This window comes from Vicia villosa, linkage group LG5 (assembly GCF_029867415.1).
Source record: "Vicia villosa cultivar HV-30 ecotype Madison, WI linkage group LG5, Vvil1.0, whole genome shotgun sequence".
NCBI lineage: Eukaryota > Viridiplantae > Streptophyta > Magnoliopsida > Fabales > Fabaceae > Vicia > Vicia villosa.
The window spans coordinates 4379141-4398770 of NC_081184.1; the positions used below are offsets into that span (position 1 = coordinate 4379141).

The 19630-nt window shown below is 35.1% G+C and overlaps 1 long non-coding RNA gene across 1 annotated transcript; it reads right to left on the minus strand.

Annotated features, from left to right (window-relative positions):
* Positions 1–11141: 11141 nt before the first annotated feature.
* On the minus strand, positions 11142–11684 carry LOC131606161 (uncharacterized). The gene is made up of 3 exons (XR_009284743.1): positions 11587–11684; positions 11389–11478; positions 11142–11290 (listed from the first exon to the last, which is right to left on the minus strand). It is a non-coding gene; the product is annotated as an uncharacterized LOC131606161 (long non-coding RNA).
* Positions 11685–19630: the final 7946 nt, after the last annotated feature.

Here is a 19630-nt window from a genome sequence, read left to right on the forward strand (position 1 = left end):
GCAATAGTGAAATAAGCAAAAACAAAAACACTTGGTGATAATGATCAAATTGATGGTGATTCAATGTGTGATGGATTGTGATGTTTATATAAGTTCTTAATTCACAATCTTAACACTCGAATCGTTGATCAATTTGCTATTATAACCAAATATGAACAGAACGTAAATTTAAAAGGTAAAAGCGACAAGAACACGATATTTGTTTAGGCAGTTCGTCGATCGTCCTCGCTACAACTACGTCTGCCCCCAATTCCAAATTGAAATTGGGAAATCTTCCATTAATGTTGAAAGTAGTATATACAAAGAAGAAAACAAAGCGATAAACGATAAACCAATTATGTCGATCCTTTGAATCTTCTTCCCCCTTAATCTTGAGCAAGATTAAGGTGATCCAAGAGTTTCACTTTGATTCCTTTCTGCAGTGTCTTGAATTGCTTGAACCCTTGTTCCTCAATCGTCACACTCAGCCGAATCCTCGATGAAAACTCTTGATAAAAACCCCCAAGAAACACCTATCTTGGAGGACAAAACCCTCGGATTTTATTCACCAAAAACCCCACAAATCTTCACCGACTAGGAATCTTCAATTCCGTTCCATGGACGTTATCGAACTCGATCACTAACCCTCAACGCAAGAATGATTATGTGTAATTGTGTTGGAGATGACGAAGAACGAAGATGAGAAGCCTTTGTGTATCTTTCAGTCTTTGGTGTTGTTTTCAATAATTGAACCTTGGACAATATATATGAGAGCTTTTCAGTTGATGCAGAGAAAACCAGAAATTTTGACAGTTTTGATCAGATAGGTCGACCTAATTTAGGGCTGGGTCGACCTAACAGAGCTGCATATCCTTTGGAGGTCAGTTTTGATCAGATAGGTCGACCTAATTTAGGGCTGGGTCGACCTAACAGAGCTGCATATCTTTTGGATGTCATTTGTTCCCAGTTAGGTCGACCTGTCAAAGAAGTAGGTCGACTAGAATCCACTTCAGATGCGTTTTGGGGAATTTTTCACAGATTAGGTCGACCTAGCAGAATGATATGTAAATTTCTTCATTTTAGGTCGACCTGTGTTGGGAGTAGGTCGACCGAACCGCTGATTTTCTGAGTTCCTCTTATTTTGCTTGTGTTGAGTCGACCTGTCCGCATAGTGGGTCGACCTGCTCTGTTATGAGAGACCAAAGCTTGCTTTTCTTTGAGTTCTTCTGCTTGTACCTTGTTGCTTGAATGCTTGTTGAGTTTGCCATGAATCAAAAACATCTTTGTGAGTGTGATCTTGTATTCACACAGCCCTCAACAAGGTCGAGCCTCGTATCAGACCTTTCCGGATATTTAACCCACTCTGAGTGGAATTATAATAAGACTCGTAGGCGATGTAATTCCCCTCTAGTCTTAAATATAATTCCCACGCTTAGGTTTAACAACAGTTTTATAATCCCAGCAGCGCAAATATATTAATATAACATTTAAACATTTAATGCAAATATATTAACATAAACCATTAACATTTAGGCAAATAATAAAAATTAAATAAATAAATAAAACAGAAATTAAATATTTTTAAAAAAACCATAACCCTAAACCAAACCATAAAATGACGAATTATCCAAACCCTAAAAATTTCGCCAAAAACCTAAACCGTTTACCAAAACCTAAACCCTCTCAAGCCTTAGGAGCATAATAATTCACCATTATAGTAGTCCCCAGCAGAGTCGCCAGCTGTAGCAACCTGGCCTAAAATTAAAAGGTTTAGAGTCGCCACCTATTCTACCAAGGCGAATAGGAAACCTTACGCAGTTAAGAGATCGAGGTAAGATTATTATAATCAGGTCGAGGGAAGGTGTTAGGCACCCTCAACCCTTTCCTAAGGTTTGTATCTAAGGTAAAGGCTTATGGCTAAAATATTTAGGATAATAGCTAAAGAAGTGAAAAGGGCAAAATTGAGATTTTAAGTGAATTGAGATTTTAGGGAGGGGGACTCGCCTTGGTTATCCAAGTGCCTACGTATCTCCTTAGGGAGAATCAGAGTCAACGTAGTTCGGGCACAAGGTTGTACGCCTTTGAATTTGATATGAAGGTGTTGAAGGTATTTTGAGTTACCTTATCATAGTTTTTGAAATGCGAAGTTCGAAGGTATTTTGAATTACCTTATTGTAGATTTGAAAATCGCAGTATTTGAAGGGATGAAAATCCGTAGTGACGTGGTTTAGTGTGTTTTAGGTTTGGGCGTACAACCCTGATTTAATATGTCACTGTTAGTTGCGATGATCAATAGATTTGATCATTATAGTTAACGGATTAATGGGGCATTGCTGGTTACTCTGATCGATAGATTCGATCGTCGCAGGCAGCAAATTGAATGTATTTTAAATTTGTATTTTTATCTCTTGTCTAATGCGACTAATAGATTTAGTCGGGTCGAGAAGAGAATTCAAACAAGGGTGAATATTAATTAATATTAGTAAGTTAAATTAATTAAATTAAATCAATTAAGTTCATCTCTCGTCAATGCGATTAATAATTATAATCGGATCGAGGAGAAAATAATATGAACAAACAATTAAACAATTATTAATAAAAATTAATTTTTTTTATTTTTGACAAGGGGGTTTATTTTGCATTGGCTAAGTATTTTAGGGGTGTGTGAATAGCTACAGGCCAGGCCCAATTAACTTTTGAACCCGTGCGATTGTGTGTGGTGAGGGCGCATGGGTTTTGGTGTGTGACCAAGATCAAGACCGTCTGATCTAGATCCTGCGACCTGCATGTGTTTGATTTTGAAGGCGTGCAATTAAGAAGAAGCACCGAATCATGTTCGGTACGCCAACCGTGTGGCTATCGTGAAGCCACATGGCTTTAATCCAACGGCCCCAAGGAAAATACCTTTGATCCCTACCTCTCTCAATCCCTCATTTCCTCATTTTCTTTCTCTCTCTTATTGATCCCCTCTCCTCACGCTCTCAACCCTCTCCTCTTCATCTTCTTCAGACAACAACAACAAAAACACAGAAACAAACCGTACCACCACCGTAAACCGCCTTAAAGCCACCGCGAGAAACCCAGTTTTCCGGTTGATATTCAACCGGAAAATTCATATCTTCATACAACCAAAACCCAGAAACCTCCAAATTTCAACCCTAACCACAAATTAAACCCAAAAAAAATACAATCGAAACAACAACATGCGTAAACCCTAAGCTAAGTTTCGGTATCTCACCTTTTGTTCTTGAAGGTTGGATCGTGTAAGCTTCGCCCCTTTCGCTAATCCCTTCTGTTCGCTCTGTTTTGCAGGTGAAGATTAACGAAGAATTTTTCCGTTCGCGGTGACTTCGGCCCTCTTCCGTCTCCACTCAACCCCCCCTTTTAATCTTCTTCTTTTTTTCTTTTATAACCTAGGGTTTTGTCTTAGTTTAGGAAATTATAGATTAGATTAGATTGTAATTTCAGATTTGATTGTAATTGTTAGATTGATTTGTAATGTATGGATTCAATAAAATCTGTGATTTCGTTTAAGTTTGCGTTATTGATTTGATTTGTTTATGCCATTCGATTTCGTTTACGATTTAGATTTGATTTCCGTTCGCGTTGTGATTCACTGGGCCTGGGCAGGATTGATTGAAGCTAGGGTTTATGTTACTGGGGGAGGCTGCGTCGTGAGCTTGGGGAAGATGAACAGGACTCGGGTTGGGGTTTGACCCGGTCCGTACCTGGTCCATACTTGGCCCAATATCTGCCAGCCCACTATGGCTATTAACGGTCCATTACCTAGTTAACTGAAAAATGACAATCTTAATAATAATAATCTAATAACGATAATGTTGAAATAATAATAATAATAATAATAATAACTTATAATAAGAAAGTAATCCTAATTAAGCAAATAATACTAATAACTAACTTATTAATGAATCTAATTAAAACCAAAAACTCCTAATAGAATAATTAATTTAATAAAGATATTAATATATAATTAATTCCTAATAATAATAAATCAAATAGTATTAATAAAATAAGTAATATTAATATTAATATGATTTATTAATAATACAATAATGCTGACTAATAGAGTTAATCACACCTTCTTTTTTTTCGAAAGTAAATATATATAAGTGTAAGATGTAAAGAAAAAAGGTATTAAAACAAAGCTTTTCTTCATGGGCTCAGATTAATTGGGCTTACCATACCTCTCTATTTTTTTTGCGTTCACTCCTTATTTTAATTAAAAGGTTTTATAAGAGATTGGGTTTAACAATAGATATGTTAAACCCCACAGCCCTTAATTTTAACACCCTTAATCACTTAACAGATGCGAACCGCATCAGGTAAATTTTGGGGTATGACAGCATACATTGGTATTTTGGAAGATTTTTGAGTGCTATACTACATAAAAGTAACTAAGATCGTTAAACTAGCAAGATTTGGTTTTTTCGAAGATTTATTGTGTGCTATACTACATAAAAGTCAAGAAATTCGTTAAACTTGTAAAATTTGGTATTTTGGATGATCTTTGTGTGATATACTACATAAAAGTCACGAGGTTAGTTAAGATAATTAACATTGATATTTTGGAAGATTTTCGTGCGCAATACTATATAAAAGTCAAGAAGTTCGTTAAACTTGAAAATTTTGGTCTTTTTGAAGATTTTTGTATGCTATACCACATAAAATTCACCAAGTTCGTTAAACTAGCAAAATTTGATAATTTGGAATATTTCTGTGTGCTATGCTACATAAAATACACGAAGTTCGTTAAACTTGCATACATTTGTATTTTGGAAGATATTTGTGTATTATACTGCATAAAAGTCAAGAAATTCGTTAAACTTTCAAAATTTGATTTTTTAGAAGATTTTCGTATGTTATACTATATAAAAGTCGTGAAGTTGGTTAAACTTCCAAAATGTGCTCTTTTTAATGATTTTCATGTGCTATGCACATAAAAGTCACGAATTTCATTAAACTTGCATACTTTGGTATTTTGGAAGATTTTCGTGTGTATAACTACATAAATTACACGAAGTTTTTTAAACTTGCATACGTTCGTATTTTAGAAGATTTTTGTGTACTATACTGCATAAAAGTCACGAAGTTCGTTAAACTTCCAAAATTTGGTCTTTTTAAGATTTTCGTGTGCTATAATACATAAAAGTTAAGAAATTCATTAAACTTGCAAAATTTGGTCTTTTTGAAGATTTTCGTGTGCTATACTACATAAAATTCATGAAGTTCGTTAAACATCCAAAGTTAGGTATTTTGGAATTTTTTGTGTGCCATATACTGCATAAAATAAACGAAGTTCGCTAAACTTGCATACACTTGTATTTTGGAAGATTTATGTATGCTAGACTACATAAAAGTCACGAAGTTCGTTAAACTTTCAAAATTTGGTCTTTTTAGAAGATTTTCGTGCGCAAAACTACATAAAAGTCAAGAAGTTCGTTAAACTTCCAAAATTTAGTCTTTTTGAAGATTTCCATGTGCTATACTAAATAAAAGTCACGGAATTCTTTAAATTTGCAAAGTTTGGTCCTTTGGATGAATTTTATGTGATATACTACATAAAAGTCACGAGGTTAGTTAAGCTTGCAAACATTGGTATTTTGGTAGATTTTCGTGTGTTATACTACATAAAAATCAAAAAGTTTGTTACACTAGTAAAATTTGGTCTTTTTGAAATATTTTGTATGCTATGTTATCGTGTGTTATCGTGTGCTATATCTTTTGGTCTTTTTAAAATTTGGTCTTTTTGAAATTTGGTCTTTTTGGATATTATCGTGTGCTATACTACATAAAATTGACGAAGTTTAGCAAAACTTGCATACATTTGTATTTTTGAAGATTTTCGTGTGCTATACTATATAAAAGTCATGAATTTCGTTAAACTTCTAAAATTTGGTATTTTCGAAGATTTTCGTGTGCTTTACTACATTAACGTCACGAAGTTTGTTTAACTTGCAAACTATGGTATTTTGGAAGATTTTCGTGTGCTATGCTACATAAAATTAACGAAGTTCATTAAACTTGCATTCATTAGTATTTTGGAAGAATTATACTACATAAAAGTCACGAAGTTCTTTAAACTTGGAAATTTTGGTCTTTTTGAAGATTGTCGTGTGCTATACTACATAAAAGTCACGAAGTTTATTAAACTTACAAACTTTGGTATTTTGGAAGATTTTTGTGTGCTATACTACATAACATTCACAAAGTTTGTTAAACTTGCATATATTGGTATTTTGGAAGATTTCTGTGTGCTATACACCATAAAAGTCACGAAGTTCGTTAAACTTGCAAAATATTAAAGTTTGGAAGATTTTCGTGTGCTATACTATATCAAAGTCACAAAGTTTGTTAAACTTGAACACATTGGTATTTTATAAGTTTTTCGTCTGATATACTAAATAAAAGTCACGAAGTTCGTTAAGCTTACAAAATTTGGTTTTTTTAGTGATTTTCGTGTGCCATATACTACATAAAAGTCACCGAATTCCTCAAACTTGCAAAGTTTACTATTTTGGATTATTTTCGAGAGATATAATACATAAAAGTCACGAAGTTAGTTAAACTTGCATACATTGGTATTTTGGAAGATTTTTTAGTGCTATACTATATAAAAGTAATGAAGATCGTTAAACTAGCAAGATTTGGTCTTTTCGAAGATTTATTGTGTTCTATACTACATAAAAGTCAAGAAATTCGTTAAAATTGCAAAATTTGGTATTTTCGATGATCTTTGTGTGATATACTACATAAAAGTCACGAGGTTAGTTAAGATAATAAACATTGATATTTTGGAAGATTTTCGTGTGCAATTTTACATAAAAGTCAAGAAGTTCGTTAAACTTGGAAATTTTGGTCTTTTTGAAGATTTTCGTGTGCTATACCACATAAAATTCACTAAGTTCGTTAAACTAACAAAATTTGATAATTTGGAATATTTCTGTGTGCTATGCTACATAAAATAGACAAAGTTCGTTAAACTTGCATACGTTTTTATTTTGGAAGATATTTGTGTGTTATACTGCATAAAAGTCAAGAAATTCGATAAACTTTCAAATTTTGGTTTTTTTAAAGATTTTCGTATGCTATACTACATAAAAGTCATGAAGTTGGTTAAACTTCCAAAATGACTCTTTTTAAAGATTTTCATGTGCTATGCACATAAAAGTCATGAATTTCGTTAAATTTGCATACTTTGGTATTTTGGAAGATTTTTCGTGTGCTATAACTACGTAAATTACACGAAGTTTGTTAAACTTGCATACGTTCGTATTTTAGAAGATTTTTGTGTGCTATACTACATAAAAGTCACGAAGTTCGTTAAAATTTTAAAATTTGGTATTTTTAAGATTTTCGTGTGCTATAATACATAAAAGTTAAGAAATTCATTAAACTTGCAAAATTTGGTCTTTATGAAGATTTTCGTGTGCTATACTACATAAAATTCATGAAGTTCGTTAAACTTCCAAACTTATGCATTTTGGAATATTTTTGTGAGCCATATACAACATAAATTACACGAAGTTCGCTAAACTTGCATACACTTGTATTTTGGAAGATTTATGTATGCTATACTACATAAAAGTCACGAAGTTCGTTAAACTTTCAAAATTTGGTCTTTTTGGAGAATTTTGTGTGCTATACTACTTAAAAGTCACGAAGTTCGTTAAACTTCCAAAATTTGGTCTTTTTGAAGATTTCCATGTGCTATACTAAATAAAAGTCACGAAATTCATTAAATTTGCAATGTTTGGTCTTTTGGAAGAATTTTATGTGATATACTACATAAAAGTCACGAGGTTAGTTAAGCTTGCAAACATTGGTATTTTGGTAGATTTTCGTGTGTAATACTACATAAAAATCAAGAAGTTTGTTAAACTGGTAAAATTTGGTCTTTTTGAAATATTTTGTGTGCTATGTTACATAAGAGTCACAAAGTTTATTAAACTTGAAAACATTGGTATTTTGGATGATTTTCGTGTGCTATACTACATAAAATTGATGAAGTTCATTAGACTTGCATACATTTGTATTTTTGAAGATTTTCGTGTGCTATACTATATAAAAATCATGAATTTCATTAAACTTCTAAAATTTGGTCTTTTCGAAGATTTTCGTGTGCTATACTAAATTAACGTCACGAAGTTTGTTAAACTTGCAAACTTTGGTATTTCTGAAGATTTTTGTGTGTTATGCTACATAAAATTAACGAAGTTCATTAAACTTGCATTCATTAGTATTTTGGAAGAATTTCGTGTGCTATACTACATAAAAGTCACGAAGTTCTTTAAACTTGGAAATTTTGGTCTTTTTGAAGATTGTCGTGTGCTATACTACATAAAAGTCACGAAGTTCATTAAACTTACAAACTTTGGTATTTTGGAAGATTTTTGTGTGCTATACTACATAACATTCATAAAGTTTGTTAAACTTGCATATAATGGTATTTTGGAAAATTTATGTGTGCTATTCTCCATAAAAGTCGCGAAGTTCGTTAAACTTGCAAAATATTATATTTTCGAAGATTTTTATGTGATATACTATATAAAAGTCACAAAGTTTGTTGAACTTGAACACATTGGTATTTTATAAGTTTTTCGTCTGATATACTAAATAAAAGTCACGAAGTTCGTTAAGCTTACAAAATTTGGTCTTTTTAATGATTTTCGTGTGCCATATACTACATAAAAGTCATAGAGTTCCTCACACTTGCAAAGTTTTGTATTTTGGATTATTTTCGAGGGATATAATACATAAAAGTCACAAAGTTAGTTAAGCTTGCATACATTGGTATTTTGGAAGATTTTTGAGTGCTATACTACATAAAAGTAACGAAGATCGTTAAACTAGCAAGATTAGGTCTTTTCGAAGATTTATTGTGTTCTATACTACATAAAAGTCAAGAAATTCGTTAAAATTGCAAAATTTGGTATTTTGGATGATCTTTGTGTGATATACTACATAAATGTCACGAGGTTAGTTAAGATGATAAACATTGGTATTTTGGAAGATTTTCGTGTGCAATACTACATAAAAGTAAAGAAGTTCGTTAAACTTGAAAATTATGGTCTTTTTGAAGATTTTCGTGTGCTATACCACATAAAATTCACCAAGTTCGTTAAACTAACAAAATTTGATAATTTGGAATATTTCTGAGTGCTATGCTACATAAAATAGACAAAATTCGTTAAACTTGCATACATTTGTATTTTGGAAGATATTTGTGTGTTATACTGCATAAAAGTCAATAAATTCGTTAAACTTTCAAAATTTGGTTTTTTTGAAGATTTTCGTATGCTATACTACATAAAAGTCACAAAGTTGGTTAAACTTCCAAAATATGCTCTTTTTAAAGATTTTCATGTGCTATGCACATAAAAGTCACGTATTTCGTTAAATTTGCATACTTTGGTATTTTGGAAGATTTTTCGTGTGCTATAACTATATAAATTACACGAAGTTTGTTAAACTTGCATACGTTCGTATTTTAGAAAATTTTTGTGTGCTATACTACATAAAAGTCACGAAGTTCGTTAAACTTTCAAAATTTGGTCTTTTTAAGATTTTCGTGTGCTATAATACATAAAAGTTAAGAAATTCATTAAACTTGCAAAATTTGGTCTTTATGAAGATTTTCGTGTGCTAAACTACCACTAGTACAAAAATGTTAATTTACACCCGTTTTTTATTAAATTTACACCCATTATTTTTAATAAAAATCGGGTGTATATCCATAGGGTGAGAAATTTCTAACGAATTTACACCCGTTTAAAACGGGTGTAAATACGTTCGTAATTACTCCCTATTTTAAAAATATCAGGTGTAAATACGTTCTACGTTACACCCTATTTTAACAAAAATCGGGTGTAATTGGGCGTAATTACGTTTTTAATTACACCCTGTTTTAATAAAAATCTGGTGTAATTTGGCGTAATTACGTTCTTAATTACACCCTGTTTTAATAAAAATCGGGTGTAATTTGGCGTAATTACACCCTGTTTTAATAAAAATCGGGTGTAATTGGGCGTAATAACGTTTTAATTACACCCTATTTTAATAAAAATCGGGTGTAATTGGGTTTAATTACGTTTTAATTACACCCTATTTTAATAAAAATCGGGTGTAGATATGTTCTTAATTACACCCTATTTTAATAAAAATCGGGTGTAAATACGCCATTTATGAATGAACAGTTATATCTATTTACACCCTATTTCATATACACCTTTTAGTTATATTTCATTTTCAAACATAATATTGCAAATACTATAAAATCATACACATAAAAATCATATTTTAACTAAGTCAAAATATTTGTAATATTAACCAAAAAATATACAAAATCATGTGCAGTCATAATATTTCAAGTACTATAAAATCATACACATAAAAATTATATTTTAACTAAGTCATAAAACTTTCTTCATATATAAGTTTTCTTCTTGTTCTTCTTCTTTGGCTTTTGTTTTGGCAACATTTCTATGTCCTTATCCTCTTCAACCATTTGCATTTGATCTTGTAGATTTTGCTCCTCAACCTTTTGATTTTCAACCATTTGCAAAAATATTTGAGCCCAAAGTTTCCGAATATGGTCGATTGTCTCTTTTTCATATGGTGACGTGTCTGTAAATATTTAATTGTTAGAGTGCTGTCACCAGCTAAAATACATGAACTCATTTAATCCTGCTTTCAAAAAACAGCTCTTTTATTAGGTTATGTCATTTAGAAAATTAAAAACTTATTTTCTTGTAGATTATTTAATATATAGTGGGATACTTAAAAAATACAGTGCTAAAGTGAACTCCTAAAATTCCAGGGCTACTTTAAGGATGATAGTGGAGATGCAACATTTCGTGAAATTCTTTCGTGTATCACCTCCTACAAGATAGATATATTAGTATTATTTGCATTAGATTATGTACATTAAAAAATATTGGTTTATGTATTACCTCGGTTGATTGAACCTCGAACTTTGATTTCGTTATAATCTTGTATAAGAAAATGTACATGTCGAGAAAAATTGAACGATGCTCATAAATGATCCAGGCAAACAGTTGTGTACTCAAAAATCAACCACAACTTGATTCATATTTCAGAGAACATGAACTTACCACCCAGCCAGTTCACAAACAAGATCTTCAGGAGCATCGGGGAGGACCTAAATAAAAGCCACCCATGTGATTTGATGCATATTTAAAAGCTACAAGCTAATTCATTAGCAGTAGAAAGTGTAAATTACCTCATCTTCATAAGGGTTGCAGTGACTTTTGAACCACAGCCTCAAGAACTCCTAAAAAATGGATTATTGAATATTAGCAAGCTATTTAGCATCTATAAAACACTAGCGATATGCAATCAAGAAAGAAAACAATTATGCATATAAAGCACCTTATCAACATTTTCAGGCCCAAGACCATTTTGAAAGCGCTCCAAGTAAGAATTGGCAATCCAATATCTACTTGAATCAGGAGTATGGACCTGTAGTTGGGAACATAGAAACTTAATCACATTTCTATTTATATACTTATTAAAGTCAACATGTGAGTGCATGTGAAAATCCATTATGTATCAAAGATAGCATTCGACCTCATCAATCAATAGAATTGATCCATCATTTGCCTTCCCAAATTCATATTTAGTGTCTACCAAAATAAGGCCATGCTCCGAGGCCACTTGCTGCAAAGTCAATCAAACGGTAAAGTCAAGCATGCAATAAAGCAAGGGGAATGTGTAACACCCTTCTAAACCCCGCGGCAATTTTAATAATTAATCAGAGTAAAAACATATGCACAAGGGTGCCACAATTATTTAAAATAAATAAATCAACTAAGGTCAAAGTCATGCTTCATCAGGAAACGGTTCACCAAAACATAATCATGTTTATCACAGCGGAATACTAAACATCATCAAATACAACCAAATGGAATCATATTTCAACATCAATTAAAATGGATAAGTTCATAAAAACTTCTACAACTATCGTTCCCCAGTGTTACAGATCAGAGCATGACCGACACGACCCAACATAAACGGATAAACTCTATGAGTCATCCTCACCAAGCACTAATGTCGCTACTCCTCAATCTGAAAATGACAACATGTAAGGGTGAGTCTCATTCTCAATTAGTAATATTATGCAATTCATAAGCAACAAGCATCATAATATACCGTTCACCCAATTATACATATTCAGATTCACATCCATTATTAATTCACACAATAATAGATTGTAACACACACTACAGAAATCCATACAATCATATTATGACAAAATGCATATGACACAACTGACACTATGCATGTGGTACCAATAAACCGTGGAATCAATCCACCTAACCGATCTACGCCTCATCGAGATACGGCCCACCGACACAATTTCCACACAATGGGAAATATGTCCACCAACGATCCAACCATCACCGGGATCCAATATCAATGCATATGAATGAATGAAACACATATAACATACTTAAAACACACCAAATCACGATGAACAACTCATCTCAACACCACATCACCGAATAAGTATGTACATGTTTTCAACATCATTCAAATAGTCATGCATCCATCACAATCATAATAACAAATCACAACCAATTCATCATCACATCAAACACATTGTCATACCTATCTCATATGCACACAATATTCAATTCTCATCAAGTAATTAAATCTAGTTTTTAAGGAAATAAAGTCGGATAATACCAATATTCATCGTTCATCATATAAAACATTTAATTACTTGCACAACGCCCAAAACGGCACTAAGAAATGATACACGGATCAAAAGATACGTTATTTTGAAGTTTGGAAAAATTTACACACAGCAAGGTTCGCTCAGCGGAGCAAGGCAGAAGCGAAACCCTTCCAACCCCCGCTCAGCGGACCTCAAGCAACGTCAAACAGAAGCGAACTACGTTGGGACCTCCGCTCAGCGGACCCCCCTCCGCTCAGCGGACCTGCGATTTCAGCAAACCCCAAGTCTGCGACAGACCCTGCGATTTCACTCCCCTTTCACCCAAAAACGATTCCAGACATCACATACAGGCATACAATCATCATATATTCAATTACACACCACAAAAACATCATTTAACGCATTATTAACCAGATAGTTCACACAATCATCATCAATTCAATCCAAATTAGAACACCCTAACCTAACAATCCCAATATCTAATTGAACCAAACCATACATCAATCTACCTATCACCTATGATCACATAAGAGATACTAAAAGGAAGAGTCCCCCCTTACCTCGATGAATCTCTTGAATGCTCTCCTTCCGGTTTCACGTTCTTGCCTCTTTCTCTTCTCTTCTTTTCACGTGTTCTTCTTTTTCTCCCCAAATGGTTCCCTTTTTCTTATTTTATGAAAAATAAAATAAAATAAATTAACCACAACTTAGTAAAAGGCCTAACTAGTTAGCACCCCCCTTTTACTATCACTACACCATAAGCCCAATATCTCATATTCCATCATTTTCCAATTAAAATACTAAATTCCAATTATTTAATTTAAATCCAAATTAAATTAATAAACTGAAATTATGGGTGTTACAACTCTCCCCCACTAAAAGATTTTCGTCCTCGAAAACATACCTTAGACGAAAAGTTCCGGGTAAGAGTCCTTCATCTGGCTCTCTAACTTCCATGTAACATTTCCACCGGCTGGTCCTCCCCAAACCACTTCCACCGTTGCTATATCTTTACCTCGCAACTGCTTCACTTTACGATCTTCAATCCTCATAGGTAACGTCTCTACAGTCAGATTATCTCGCACCTGTATATCATCTACTTGAATCTCATGAGACGGATCCGCAATGTATTTCCTCAACTGAGATACGTGGAACACATCATGCCAACTAGCGAGTGCAGGCGGTAAAGCAATCTGATAAGCAACCTTTCCAATCTTCTTAGTAATATGAAATGGACCAATGAAACGCGGAGTTAACTTCCTCGACTTCAAGGCTCTCCCAATACCAGTCATCGGAGTAACTCGCATGAATACATGATCTCCTTCCTTAAATTCAATATCCTTCCTTCTCTTGTCATGGTAACTCTTCTGACGACTCTGAAAAGCTCTCATCTTTTCCTGAATCATCTTGATCTTTTCTGTAGTTTGTTGCACAATATCCGGTCCAACCATCGTGTTTTCTCCAGATTCGTACCAACACAAAGGTGTTCTACATCTCCTACCATACAATGCTTCAAACGGAGCCATACCAATACTCGAATGATAACTATTGTTGTAGGTAAACTCAACCAAAGGTAAATAACTATCCCAAGCACCACCTTTCTCTAATACACAAGCTCATAGCAAATCCTCTAACGATTGAATCGTCCTCTCCGTCTGACCATCTGTCTGCGGATGATAAGCAGAACTCAACCTCAACTTAGTACCCAAGGCTTCCTGCAATCCTGTCCAGAACTTAGAAGTAAATCTCGGATCTCTATCCGACACAATACTAGCCGGAACACCATGCAAACTCACTATCTTCTCAACATACAACTGAGCCAGCTTCTCCATCGGATAATCCATTCTTATTGGAATAAAGTGAGCAGATTTCGTCAACCGATCTACAATAACCCAGATAGAATCACAATTCTTGCTCGTTCTAGGTAAACCAGATACAAAGTCCATAGAAATTCCATCCCACTTCCAATCCGGAACAAACAACGGTTCCATCAATCCAGACAGTTTCTGATGCTCAATTTTCGACTTCTGACAAATTAAGCAAGCATAAACAAACTCGGCAATTTCCTTCTTCATTCCAGGCCACCAAAATAATTTCTTCAAATCATGATACATCTTAGTAGCACCAGGATGAATGCTCAATCCACTCCGGTGTCCTTCTTCCAGAATACTCTTTCTGATCTCAGCAACATCGGGTACACACACTCGGTCTCCAAACCTTATGACACCATTCTCGTCAATTCGGAATTCACCTCCTTGACCTTGGTTAATCAATGTAAACTTGTCTACCAAGCCAACGTCAGATTTCTGTCCGTTTCTAATTTCTTCAAGGATACTATTAGTTAACTTTAACATCCCCAACTTGACGCTATTAGAAGTACTTTCGCATACCAAACTCAAATCTCGGAATTTCTCAATTAAATCCAATTCTCGCACCATTAGCATAGACATATGCAATGACTTCCTGCTCAATGCATCAGCAACAACATTTGCTTTACCAGGATGGTAATTCAAACCGAAATCATAATCTTTCAGAAATTCTAACCATCTTCTCAGCCTCATATTGAGTTCTTTCTGATGGAAGAGATACTTCAGACTCTTATGATCGTTGAATACCTCAAATCGAGAACCATAGAGATAATGTCTCCACAACTTCAACACAAACACAACAGCCGCCAATTCCAAATCATGAGTTGGATAATTCTTCTCATGAATTTTCAACTGTCTTGAATTATAGGCCACTACCTGCTTATCTTGCATCAAAACACCATCTAAACCCATCAGTGAAGCATCACAGTACACGTTAAAAGACTTCGCTGGATTAGGCAAAATTAAGATCGGAGCACTTGTCAATCTTTTCTTCAATTCTTGAAAACCCTTTTCACATTCTGAATCCCATACAAATACTTGTCCTTTTCTTGTTAACTTAGTCATTGGTAATGCCAACTTCGAAAATCCTTCAATGAACTTTCTATAGTAACCTGCCAGACCAAGAAAACTACGAATCTCTGAAGCATTCTTCGGCGTCTCCCACTGACATACAGCTTCTACCTTCATAGGATCCACTGCGATACCGTTCTTCGAAATTACGTGGCCAAGAAAACTTACTTCCTTCAACCAGAATTCACATTTAGACAATTTCGCATACAACTTCTTCTCTTTCAATAACTCCAACACCACTCTTAGATGCTCTGCATGTTCTTCATCACTCTTCGAGTAAATTAGAATGTCGTCAATGAACACTACCACAAACTTGTCAAGATACGGGTGAAATATCCTGTTCATATACTCCATGAAAACACCAGGTGCATTAGTAACACCAAATGGCATAACAGAATATTCATAATGTCCATACCTTGTTCGGAATGCCGTCTTCTGAATATCTTCCGCCTTCACACGAATTTGATGATATCCAGACCTCAAATCAATCTTGCTAAACACACAAGCTCCAACCAACTGGTCCATCAAATCATCAATTCTCGGCAAAGGATATCGATTTTTGATTGTCACTTTGTTCAGTTGTCTATAATCAACACATAGCCTCATTGAACCTTCTTTCTTCTTAACCAACAGTACCGGCGCACCCCACGGTGACACACTAGGACGAATAAACTTCTTTTCCAACAATTCCACTAACTGTTTCTTCAGTTCAGCCAATTCCGATGCCGACATGCGATACGGTGCCATCGACACAGGACTAGTTCCAAGAATCAATTCTATAGCAAACTCCACTTATCTTTCAGGTGGCAACTCACTAACATCTTCTGGAAACACTTCTGGATATTCATTCACTACTCGTAGCTCACCAGTATTATCGCCCCCTGTCACCTCCATCGAAGAACACAACATAAATACCACTGCTCCATCATTGACAGCTAAATTCATCTGTTTGACTGACATAGTCAAATCTTCAACACTAACCTCTTCAGGAAAGATAACCGTCTTCGTAAAACAATTGATATGAACTCGATTAAATTGCAACCAGTTCATTCCCAATATGACGTCAAGTCCTTCAAGAGGAAGGCACACTAAGTCCATTCCAAACTTCCTACCAAATATGTCAACAGGACAGTTCAAACAAGCAGAAGAAGTAGTTACTGAACCCGACGCAGGAGTGTCAATAACCATACTTCCATGAATAACAGATATTTCTAATCCCAATCATTTAGCACAATCCAATGAAATGAACGAATGAGTCGCTCCAGTATCTATAATAGCAACTAAAGGTGTGTCATGGATAAAACACGTACCTTTAATCAGACGATCTTCCGGAGTAGTCTCTGACCCAGACAAAGCGAAGACTTTTCCACCAACCTGATCCTTCTTTGGTTTAGTGCAGTGCGGACTGATGTGACCCTCTTCGCCGCAATTGTAGCAAGTCACAATCTTCATCCTACAATCTGAAGCAATATGACCCGCCTTACCACACTTGAAGCATTTCTTCTCTCCACCCTTGCACTCATTCCTTCTATGCCCAGTCTCTCCACAGTTGTAGCACCTAACGGGAGCACCAGAATCTCCCCCACTAGGCCTCTTCCAATCTCCAGTTCTAGGATTCCCTCTACCATATGGCTAACCTCTATCCATAGGTTTCTTACCTTTCTTGTCAACCAACTCGCGAGAGTGAGATGACTTCAGCTTAAGGTTATCCTCTTCGAAGATCCTACTAAAGTCCACCAAATCGACAAATCGCCGAATCCTCTAGTACCTGATCCCTTGCTTGATCTCATCACGAAGACCATTCTCGAACTTGATGCACTTTGAGAATTCACTAGCCTCGTCATTGTTGTAGTGAACGTAGTACTTCGCCAACTCGACAAATTTCGAAGCATACTCTGGTACCGTCATATTACCCTGAGTCAGCTCCAAAAATTCAATCTCTTTCCTGCCTCAAACGTCTTCAGGAAAATACCTCCTCAGAAACTCTCTCTTGAACACAGCCCAGGAGATAGCTACACCATCAGCATCCAATTCAGCCCTGGTAGCCATCCACCAGTCATCAGCTTCTTCGGACAACATATGAGTACCATACCTCACTTTCAGGTTCTCAGCACAATCGATGACTCTGAAAATCCTCTCGATCTCCTTAAGCCATTTCTGAGCACCTTCAGGATCATGTGTGCCCTTGAACAACGGAGGATTGTTCCGCTGGAAACTGTTCAGCTGCCTGTCAGCACCAATACCAGCTCCATTGACATTCCCTCCCAGTACCCCAACAATCATGCCCAGAGCCTCAGCAATTGCATCGTCATTTCTTCCTCCTCTTCCGGCCATTGTTCTGCTAAATATCAAACAATATTCATTAGAACAAGAAGTATCAATAGTGTCAACCTTACACTATTCGCATACGAGGGATTAACTGACACTAAGACTCTGACTCAAACGACCGACTATGCTCTGATACCACTATTGTAACACCCTTCTAAACCCCGCGGCAATTTTAATAATTAATCAGAGTAAAAACATATGCACAAGGGTGCCACAATTATTTAAAATAAATAAATCAACTAAGGTCAAAGTCATGCTTCATCAGGAAACGGTTCACCAAAACATAATCATGTTTATCACAGCGGAATACTAAACATCATCAAATACAACCAAATGGAATCATATTTCAACATCAATTAAAATGGATAAGTTCATAAAAACTTCTACAACTATCGTTCCCCAGTGTTACAGATCAGAGCATGACCGACACGACCCAACATAAACGGATAAACTCTATGAGTCATCCTCACCAAGCACTAATGCCGCTACTCCTCAATCTGAAAATGACAACATGTAAGGGTGAGTCTCATTCTCAATTAGTAAATATTATGCAATTCATAAGCAACAAGCATCATAATATACCGTTCACCCAATTATACATATTCAGATTCACATCCATTATTAATTCACACAATAATAGATTGTAACACACACTACAGAAATCCATACAATCATATTATGACAAAATGCATATGACACAACTGACACTATGCATGTGGTACCAATAAACCGTGGAATCAATCCACCTAACCGATCTACGCCTCATCGAAATACGGCCCACCGACACAATTTCCACACAATAGGAAATATGTCCACCAACGATCCAACCATCACCGGGATCCAATATCAATGCATATGAATGAATGAAACACATATAACATACTTAAAACACACCGAATCACGATGAACAACTCATCTCAACACCACATCACCGAATAAGTATGTACATGTTTTCAACATCATTCAAATAGTCATGCATCCATCACAATCATAATAACAAATCACAACCAATTCATCATCACATCAAACACATTGTCACACCTATCTCATATGCACACAATGTTCAATTCTCATCAAGTAATTAAATCTATTTTTTAAGGAAATAAAGTCGGATAATACCAATATTCATCGTTCATCATATAAAACATTTAATTACTTGCACAACGCCCAAAACGGCACTAAGAAATGATACACGGATCAAAAGATACGTTATTTTGAAGTTTGGAAAAATTTACACACAGCAAGGTTCGCTCAGCGGAGCAAGGCAGAAGCGAAACCCTTCCAACCCCCGCTCAGCGGACCTCAAGCGACGTCAAACAGAAGCGAACTACGTTGGGACCTCCGCTCAGCGGACCCCACTCCGCTCAGCGGCCCTGCGATTTCAGCAAACCCCAAGTCTGCGACAGACCCTGCGATTTCACTCCCCTTTCACCCAAAAACGATTCCAGACATCACATACAGGCATACAATCATCATATATTCAATTACACACCACAAAAACATCATTTAACGCATTATTAACCAAATAGTTCACACAATCATCATCAATTCAATCCAAATTAGAACACCCTAACCTAACAATCCCAATATCTAATTGAACCAAACCATACATCAATCTACCTATCACCTAAGATCACATAAGAGATACTAAAAGGAAGAGTCCCCC